Below are 11134 nucleotides of genomic sequence, written 5' to 3'. Positions count from 1 at the left end.
TACCAGACTCACTACAACACTGAGTTACATAGACACAACGGATACCAGACTCACTACAACACTGTCTGAGTTACATAGACACAACGGATACCAGACTCACTACAACACTGAGTTACATAGACACAACGGATACCAGACTCACTACAACACTGAGTTACATAGACACAACGGAGACCAGACTCACTACAACACTGTCTGAGTTACATAGACACAACGGATACCAGACTCACTACAACACTGTCTGAGTTACATAGACACAACGGATACCAGACTCACTACAACACTGAGTTACATAGACACAACGGATACCAGACTCACTACAACACTGAGTTACATAGACACAACGGATACCAGACTCACTACAACACTGTCTGAGTTACATAGACACAACGGATACCAGACTCACTACAACACTGAGTTACATAGACACAACGGAGACCAGACTCACTACAACACTGTCTGAGTTACATAGACACAACGGAGACCAGACTCACTACAACACTGTCTGAGTTACATAGACACAACGGATACCAGACTCACTACAACACTGTCTGAGTTACATAGACACAACGGAGACCAGACTCACTACAACACTGTCTGAGTTACATAGACACAACGGATACCAGACTCACTACAACACTGAGTTACATAGACACAACGGAGACCAGACTCACTACAACACTGAGTTACATAGACACAACAGATACCAGACTCACTACAACACTGTCTGAGTTACATAGACACAACGGATACCAGACTCACTACAACACTGAGTTACATAGACACAACGGATACCAGACTCACTACAACACTGTCTGAGTTACATAGACACAACGGATACCAGACTCACTACAACACTGAGTTACATAGACACAACGGATACCAGACTCACTACAACACTGTCTGAGTTACATAGACACAACGGATACCAGACTCACTACAACACTGAGTTACATAGACACAACGGATACCAGACTCACTACAACACTGTCTGAGTTACATAGACACAACGGATACCAGACTCACTACAACACTGTCTGAGTTACATAGACACAACGGATACCAGACTCACTACAACACTGAGTTACATAGACACAACGGAGACCAGACTCACTACAACACTGAGTTACATAGACACAACGGATACCAGACTCACTACAACACTGTCTGAGTTACATAGACACAACGGATACCAGACTCACTACAACACTGTCTGAGTTACATAGACACAACGGATACCAGACTCACTACAACACTGAGTTACATAGACACAACGGAGACCAGACTCACTACAACACTGTCTGAGTTACATAGACACAACGGATACCAGACTCACTACAACACTGTCTGAGTTACATAGACACAACGGATACCAGACTCACTACAACACTGAGTTACATAGACACAACGGATACCAGACTCACTACAACACTGAGTTACATAGACACAACGGATACCAGACTCACTACAACACTGTCTGAGTTACATAGACACAACGGAGACCAGACTCACTACAACACTGTCTGAGTTACATAGACACAACGGAGACCAGACTCACTACAACACTGTCTGAGTTACATAGACACAACGGATACCAGACTCACTACAACACTGTCTGAGTTACATAGACACAATGGATACCAGACTCACTACAACACTGAGTTACATAGACACAACGGATACCAGACTCACTACAACACTGAGTTACATAGACACAACGGAGACCAGACTCACTACAACACTGTCTGAGTTACATAGACACAACGGATACCAGACTCACTACAACACTGAGTTACATAGACACAACGGATACCAGACTCACTACAACACTGAGTTACATAGACACAACGGATACCAGACTCACTACAACACTGAGTTACATAGACACAACGGATACCAGACTCACTACAACACTGAGTTACATAGACACAACGGAGACCAGACTCACTACAACACTGTCTGAGTTACATAGACACAACGGATACCAGACTCACTACAACACTGTCTGAATTACATAGACACAACGGAGACCAGACTCACTACAACACTGTCTGAGTTACATAGACACAACGGATACCAGACTCACTACAACACTGTCTGAGTTACATAGACACAACGGATACCAGACTCACTACAACACTGAGTTACATAGACACAACGGATACCAGACTCACTACAACACTGTCTGAGTTACATAGACACAACGGAGACCAGACTCACTACAACACTGAGTTACATAGACACAACGGATACCAGACTCACTACAACACTGAGTTACATAGACACAACGGATACCAGACTCACTACAACACTGTCTGAGTTACATAGACACAACGGATACCAGACTCACTACAACACTGAGTTACATAGACACAACGGAGACCAGACTCACTACAACACTGAGTTACATAGACACAACGGATACCAGACTCACTACAACACTGTCTGAGTTACATAGACACAACGGATACCAGACTCACTACAACACTGTCTGAGTTACATAGACACAACGGAGACCAGACTCACTACAACACTGTCTGAGTTACATAGACACAACGGATACCAGACTCACTACAACACTGTCTGAGTTACATAGACACAACGGATACCAGACTCACTACAACACTGAGTTACATAGACACAACGGATACCAGACTCACTACAACACTGAGTTACATAGACACAACGGATACCAGACTCACTACAACACTGTCTGAGTTACATAGACACAACGGAGACCAGACTCACTACAACACTGTCTGAGTTACATAGACACAACGGAGACCAGACTCACTACAACACTGTCTGAGTTACATAGACACAACGGATACCAGACTCACTACAACACTGTCTGAGTTACATAGACACAACGGATACCAGACTCACTACAACACTGAGTTACATAGACACAACGGATACCAGACTCACTACAACACTGAGTTACATAGACACAACGGAGACCAGACTCACTACAACACTGTCTGAGTTACATAGACACAACGGATACCAGACTCACTACAACACTGAGTTACATAGACACAACGGATACCAGACTCACTACAACACTGAGTTACATAGACACAACGGATACCAGACTCACTACAACACTGAGTTACATAGACACAACGGATACCAGACTCACTACAACACTGAGTTACATAGACACAACGGATACCAGACTCACTACAACACTGAGTTACATAGACACAACGGAGACCAGACTCACTACAACACTGTCTGAGTTACATAGACACAACGGATACCAGACTCACTACAACACTGTCTGAATTACATAGACACAACGGAGACCAGACTCACTACAACACTGTCTGAGTTACATAGACACAACGGAGACCAGACTCACTACAACACTGTCTGAGTTACATAGACACAACGGATACCAGACTCACTACAACACTGTCTGAGTTACATAGACACAACGGATACCAGACTCACTACAACACTGTCTGAGTTACATAGACACAACGGATACCAGACTCACTACAACACTGAGTTACATAGACACAACGGATACCAGACTCACTACAACACTGTCTGAGTTACATAGACACAACGGAGACCAGACTCACTACAACACTGAGTTACATAGACACAACGGATACCAGACTCACTACAACACTGAGTTACATAGACACAACGGATACCAGACTCACTACAACACTGTCTGAGTTACATAGACACAACGGAGACCAGACTCACTACAACACTGAGTTACATAGACACAACGGATACCAGACTCACTACAACACTGAGTTACATAGACACAACGGATACCAGACTCACTACAACACTGAGTTACATAGACACAACGGATACCAGACTCACTACAACACTGAGTTACATAGACACAACGGATACCAGACTCACTACAACACTGTCTGAGTTACATAGACACAACGGATACCAGACTCACTACAACACTGTCTGAGTTACATAGACACAACGGATACCAGACTCACTACAACACTGAGTTACATAGACACAACGGATACCAGACTCACTACAACACTGTCTGAGTTACATAGACACAACGGATACCAGACTCACTACAACACTGAGTTACATAGACACAACGGATACCAGACTCACTACAACACTGTCTGAGTTACATAGACACAACGGATACCAGACTCACTACAACACTGAGTTACATAGACACAACGGAGACCAGACTCACTACAACACTGAGTTACATAGACACAACGGAGACCAGACTCACTACAACACTGTCTGAGTTACATAGACACAACGGATACCAGACTCACTACAACACTGAGTTACATAGACACAACGGATACCAGACTCACTACAACACTGTCTGAGTTACATAGACACAACGGATACCAGACTCACTACAACACTGTCTGAGTTACATAGACACAACGGAGACCAGACTCACTACAACACTGCCTGAGTTACATAGACACAACGGAGACCAGACTCACTACAACACTGAGTTACATAGACACAACGGAGACCAGACTCACTACAACACTGTCTGAGTTACATAGACACAACGGATACCAGACTCACTACAACACTGAGTTACATAGACACAACGGATACCAGACTCACTACAACACTGTCTGAGTTACATAGACACAACGGATACCAGACTCACTACAACACTGTCTGAGTTACATAGACACAACGGATACCAGACTCACTACAACACTGAGTTACATAGACACAACGGATACCAGACTCACTACAACACTGTCTGAGTTACATAGACACAACGGAGACCAGACTCACTACAACACTGAGTTACATAGACACAACGGATACCAGACTCACTACAACACTGTCTGAGTTACATAGACACAACGGAGACCAGACTCACTACAACACTGTCTGAGTTACATAGACACAACGGATACCAGACTCACTACAACACTGAGTTACATAGACACAACGGATACCAGACTCACTACAACACTGTCTGAGTTACATAGACACAACGGATACCAGACTCACTACAACACTGTCTGAGTTACATAGACACAACGGAGACCAGACTCACTACAACACTGCCTGAGTTACATAGACACAACGGAGACCAGACTCACTACAACACTGAGTTACATAGACACAACGGAGACCAGACTCACTACAACACTGTCTGAGTTACATAGACACAACGGATACCAGACTCACTACAACACTGAGTTACATAGACACAACGGAGACCAGACTCACTACAACACTGTCTGAGTTACATAGACACAACGGAGACCAGACTCACTACAACACTGTCTGAGTTACATAGACACAACGGATACCAGACTCACTACAACACTGTCTGAGTTACATAGACACAACGGAGACCAGACTCACTACAACACTGTCTGAGTTACATAGACACAACGGATACCAGACTCACTACAACACTGTCTGAGTTACATAGACACAACGGATACCAGACTCACTACAACACTGAGTTACATAGACACAACGGAGAACTCTTCATTTACACCTGCTTATGAAACATTTATTAAACAGACCTGTAATCAATCAATCAACCAATCAATGAGTCGATCAAATCAATCGATTACCTCTGTCCCTTGAAGGTAACTTTGGACCTGTGCAACCTGATCTCTCCTTCCCAGGGCAGGAAGAGACTAACTGACCGCGTGCAGGAGTAGGGAGACGAGCGGCAGTCTGGGTCATTGTGGACCTGTAAAATCAACAGAATAGACTATTTGTTCATTTAGAAAACATTTTAGTTAGTTAGTTAATAATAACAAATAAGTAAATACAATAGATAAATACAGAGACATTTAGATCAATGACATTGCTATCGTACACAAAACATGAACCGAGAAACAAGTGACCAGAGCAAACAAGAGCAACAGTTGTAAAACCCCAGGGCATTCCCAAATCATGTGAAAAAATGTGCCAGGAGCCCCCCTGAGGGCACAGTGAGCAATTTGGGGATTGTCTAGCTTTCATCTTGAATGGTTAGTGTGGTGTGCAGTTAAACTTTACGAGGTTGCTCGATTCAGTTCATATGTTGGACCAAACTCTGGTCCATCAGGTCACAGTACTACCCACGGAGAGGTCTCTCGTCCATGAGGCATGGGAAGGGATTGGTTTATTAGTCATTTTATTAAGCAGATAATTTAATTTCGAGACCAGTCCCTGTTTACTACTATGAATAACTAATGAGTGGATTTGATGGATAGACCGTTGTGGCCCCCCAGGGGACTCCATATGCACACAAAACAGAACGCAGCTAGAAGTCAAAGAAAAAGGAAGTTCCAGGTAAAGTTGTTCCTTATTCTAGTTTTCTCCTGGAGCGACTTCCTCTCGGTTACTCAGCTTGTTTCAGGAACAAAGTCAAGGTTTGTTGCGGACGGTTGAGATGCATTGTGGGTAATTGCAGTAGCCTAACGGTAATTGACATAAATTAGTCTAGTAATGAGACGGCTTTCAGTTAATCTTCAGAGCAAATATTACCCCGAGGCCAAGACTGTACTCTTCTACTCTAAGACTGTACTGAGAGCCGATAACCCTTAGAAACACTGTGAGATGAAGAGCAGCTCTGGGAAATGATACTCACGGGGAGTGGAAATCCTTGCTAGCCGATGATGAATAAAATCACTGATATCAGCATTTCAGTCAATACGAATTGAAAATCAAATTGTTTTATTTCATACAAAGCGCTCACTGTTGAAGCCAAGTTGGGTCTACCATATCAGGTCATAGTCTCTACTTTACTTTAAAGCCAAGTTGAGCCTTCCATATCAAGCCATAGTCCCCACTTTCCTTTAAAGCCAAGTTGAGCCTTCCATATCAAGCCATAGTCCCCACTTTCCTTTAAAGCCAAGTTAAGCCTTCCATATCAAGCCATACTCCCCACTTTCCTTTAAAGCCAAGTTGAGCCTTCCATATCAAGCCATACTCCCCACTTTCCTTTAAAGCCAAGTTGAGCCTTCCATATCAAGCCATAGTCCCCACTTTCCTTTCCAACCCTGTATTCTTTATACACCTACTAGACCAGATATGGATCTGTGATATGCTACTGAGAGTCATGCTCTATGTTGATTAACATGCAGCAGCATTACCTGTATGAGAATGCTGGCCTGGCTGGTGTCTTCACAGTCTCTCAGCAGAGTGTAGGTACATCTCCCAGGAAAGTGATAGTACAGCCCATCAAACGTCTCGTAGTCATACTGGCCCCACGACCGACACGTCATCTCCCTCTCAAATCCTGGGTTAGGAACTGGACAGACAGACAGACAGACAGACAGACAGACAGACAGACAGACAGACAGACAGACAGACAGACAGACAGACAGACAGACAGACAGACAGACAGACAGACAGACAGACAGACAGACAGACAGACAGACAGACAGACAGACAGACAGACAGACAGACAGACAGACAGACAGTTGGAGGGTGAATGGGGAATGTGTTGGTAGAACAGTCCATACAATTCCCAATTTATGCTGTCTGTCATCCCCCCACTTCCACCATCTATACCCCACTCCAGATGAAGCTCTGAATAGAAGACAGTTAACCTGTTTGGCATTGTGTTCCAGTAGCTTGGTATAAACTGCAGTCACATGACTCAGGATGGACACACTGACCTCCATTCAGACAAGGAAACAAACAGGGATCTGAAACACAGTCACATTCAGTATCATACAGATGTTATTCACCTTTATACCAAATACACTAACTCTACAGAGAGTTTTATTTCCATGAAGATATTGAAGATTATTTGATGAATTCTCTAATGATAGCAATATAAATCCCTTCTTAACCAAATATATAAACAGTCCCACAGTAGAATGAAACCAGCGTTGTGCTGTACCACATGCTGTGTTGCATGTTCAAGATCAAATACCTGGGAAGTCACAACTTTCCATGACGGCAGCTTTGGAGAAAGTCCCCACCTCCACCTTCCTCCCTCCCCCTCCGTTCTTCCCTTTCTCCTCCTCTTCTTCTCCTTCATCTTCTACCCCACCTTTATGTCAGTTCTTCTTCTACCTGACCTTTATGTCAGTTCTTCTTCTACCTGACCTTTATGTCAGTTCTTCTTCTACCTGACCTTTATGTCAGTTCTTCTTCTACCTGACCTTTATGTCAGTTCTTCTTCTACCTGACCTTTATGTCAGTTCTTCTTCTACCTGACCTTTATGTCAGTTCTTCTTCTACCTGACCTTTATGTCAGTTCTTCTTCTACCTGACCTTTATGTCAGTTCTTCTTCTACCTGACCTTTATGTCAGTTCTTCTTCTACCTGACCTTTATGTCAGTTCTTCTTCTACCTGACCTTTATGTCAGTTCATCTTCTACCTGACCTTTATGTCAGTTCATCTTCTACCTGACCTTTATGTCAGTTCTTCTTCTACCTGACCTTTATGTCAGTTCTTCTTCTACCTGACCTTTATGTCAGTTCTTCTTCTACCTGACCTTTATGTCAGTTCTTCTTCTACCTGACCTTTATGTCAGTTCTTCTTCTACCTGACCTTTATGTCAGTTCTTCTTCTACCTGACCTTTATGTCAGTTCTTCTTCTACCTGACCTTTATGTCAGTTCTTCTTCTACCTGACCTTTATGTCAGTTCTTCTTCTACCTGACCTTTATGTCAGTTCTTCTTCTACCTGACCTTTATGTCAGTTCTTCTTCTACCTGACCTTTATGTCAGTTCATCTTCTACCTGACCTTTATGTCAGTTCATCTTCTACCTGACCTTTATGTCAGTTCTTCTTCTACCTGACCTTTATGTCAGTTCTTCTTCTACCTGACCTTTATGTCAGTTCTTCTTCTACCTGACCTTTATGTCAGTTCTTCTTCTACCTGACCTTTATGTCAGTTCTTCTTCTACCTGACCTTTATGTCAGTTCTTCTTCTACCTGACCTTTATGTCAGTTCTTCCTCTACCTGACCTTTATGTCAGTTCTTCTTCTACCTGACCTTTATGTCAGTTCTTCTTCTACCTGACCTTTATGTCAGTTCTTCTTCTACCTGACCTTTATGTCAGTTCTTCTTCTACCTGACCTTTATGTCAGTTCTTCTTCTACCTGACCTTTATGTCAGTTCTTCTTCTACCTGACCTTTATGTCAGTTCTTCCTCCACCTGACCTTTATGTCAGTTCTTCCTCTACCTGACCTTTATGTCAGTTCTTCTTCTACCTGACCTTTATGTCAGTTCTTCTTCTACCTGACCTTTATGTCAGTCCTTCTTCATTCCTGACCTTTATGTCAGTTTTTCTTCTACCTGACCTTTATGTCAGTACTTCTTCTACCTGACCTTTATGTCAGTTCTTCTTCTACCTGACCTTTATGTCAGTTCTTCCTCTACCTGACCTTTATGTCAGTTCTTCTTCTACCTGACCTTTATGTCAGTTCTTCTTCTACCTGACCTTTATGTCAGTTCTTCTTCTACCTGACCTTTATGTCAGTTCATCTTCTACCTGACCTTTATGTCAGTTCTTCTTCTACCTGACCTTTATGTCAGTTCATCTTCTACCTGACCTTTATGTCAGTTCTTCTTCTACCTGACCTTTATGTCAGTTCTTCTTCTACCTGACCTTTATGTCAGTTCTTCTTCTACCTGACCTTTATGTCAGTTCTTCTTCTACCTGACCTTTATGTCAGTTCTTCCTCCACCTGACCTTTATGTCAGAGCTATGTCTGAGTGGCTAGCACCTATAGCTGCAGCTCCTCATGTTGCCCTGGCAACATATGGCCAGTGGTCTGAGGAGGGAGGGAAAGAGGGACAGATGAGAGAGTGGTGGTAGGACCTGACCCTGGTAACCTGTTAACCCAGCCGTATTAAAGACCTACACATTAGAGACCCCCTTAGACTAAGCTGGGCTGGACGAAAGGGGCTCCGCCTCACCTCTCTTAGTGTCTGTTGTAGAGAGGTGACTCAGGCCAGACAGAGGGGTAATTGTTCTTGGAAAGGATGGGAAGTTTGGGAGAGGGATGTTAACCTTGCACAGTTAGACACAAACATCCTACGGGTGTTCACACAATCTCTTCTGTCCATAAATGGCTTTTCCCACCAAACATATAGTAGCCTACCTGTTGGCCGACGCAGTCCTACTGATGACCTCAGTGCTTCCTTTGAGTCTGAAGATGAATCGACTACAGTTGTGTTGAAGTAGTGGACTGAAGATCTGCCAACTGAAGATGGCTTGATGGATGATAGGTGGACGGACGAAGAGTTGGATGAAGATGAGTGAACTGAGGAGACATTGGTTGACGTGTTGGCTAGTGATCCATTGGCTGATGATACATTGGTTGCTAATGTATCTGCAGTTCTATGAAGTTCCTATGGGGAAAGATTGAAAAGAAAGAACAAGTAAATACAATACAATTATCTTCAACATGCACTCAGAAGAGACAATCATTTCATCCTAGCCGTATGAGCCTGTCCTGACTTGACCAGAGTCCTGCTTGCCAGACTCAGCAGCTGTTTGAAAGAGTCTAGTCCTGACCAAATATATTAAATGTTATCATTTACATATGGAGTGTCTAGTCAGTGTTTGAGAGAGTGAAGAATGGGTTATTCCCAGCAAACCAAAACTAAGCTCTTTGTAACAGAAACTGATTCGCTTTAATTAACAGTGTTAAAGTTTCCTGAGTTTAATAACGAATACATTGAAGCCTCGATCATCTGGAGAAGCTTGCCATGCTCTCAGGTGACAGATTTAATACCGAGTTGATTAAATGTTTGACATCGAAACGTTTTATAGTACAATTATACGTTTTGGTCTCACAAAATTCCAATAAGATTTATAGTAGGCTACATTGATGCCAAATCAGAGTCTGGAGTGATATGATAAAGAGATACAAAATTCCAGGTAGAAGAATTCTAGAATGAGTAGAAGGGCTGAGAGAACGTTGGCTTCAAATTGATAATCTACAATGATATGATAAAGAGTTAAAGAATTCCAGGTAAGCAGAATCCTCATGACTAGAGGTGAGAGAAGAGAACTGTCATCCACCCACAATAACAACTACAGAGCACTACACTCTTATAGAAAAAAAGGCTATTGAGAGGTTATTTGAAGTGAGCAATAGTAAAATCTATGCAGTGGTGGAATAAGTACCCAATTGTAATACTTGAGTAAAAGTAAAGATAGTATTTGGTT

Source organism: Salmo salar, chromosome ssa26, assembly GCF_905237065.1.
Source record: "Salmo salar chromosome ssa26, Ssal_v3.1, whole genome shotgun sequence".
NCBI lineage: Eukaryota > Metazoa > Chordata > Actinopteri > Salmoniformes > Salmonidae > Salmo > Salmo salar.
Note: the sequence above shows the minus strand (reverse complement) of the source record.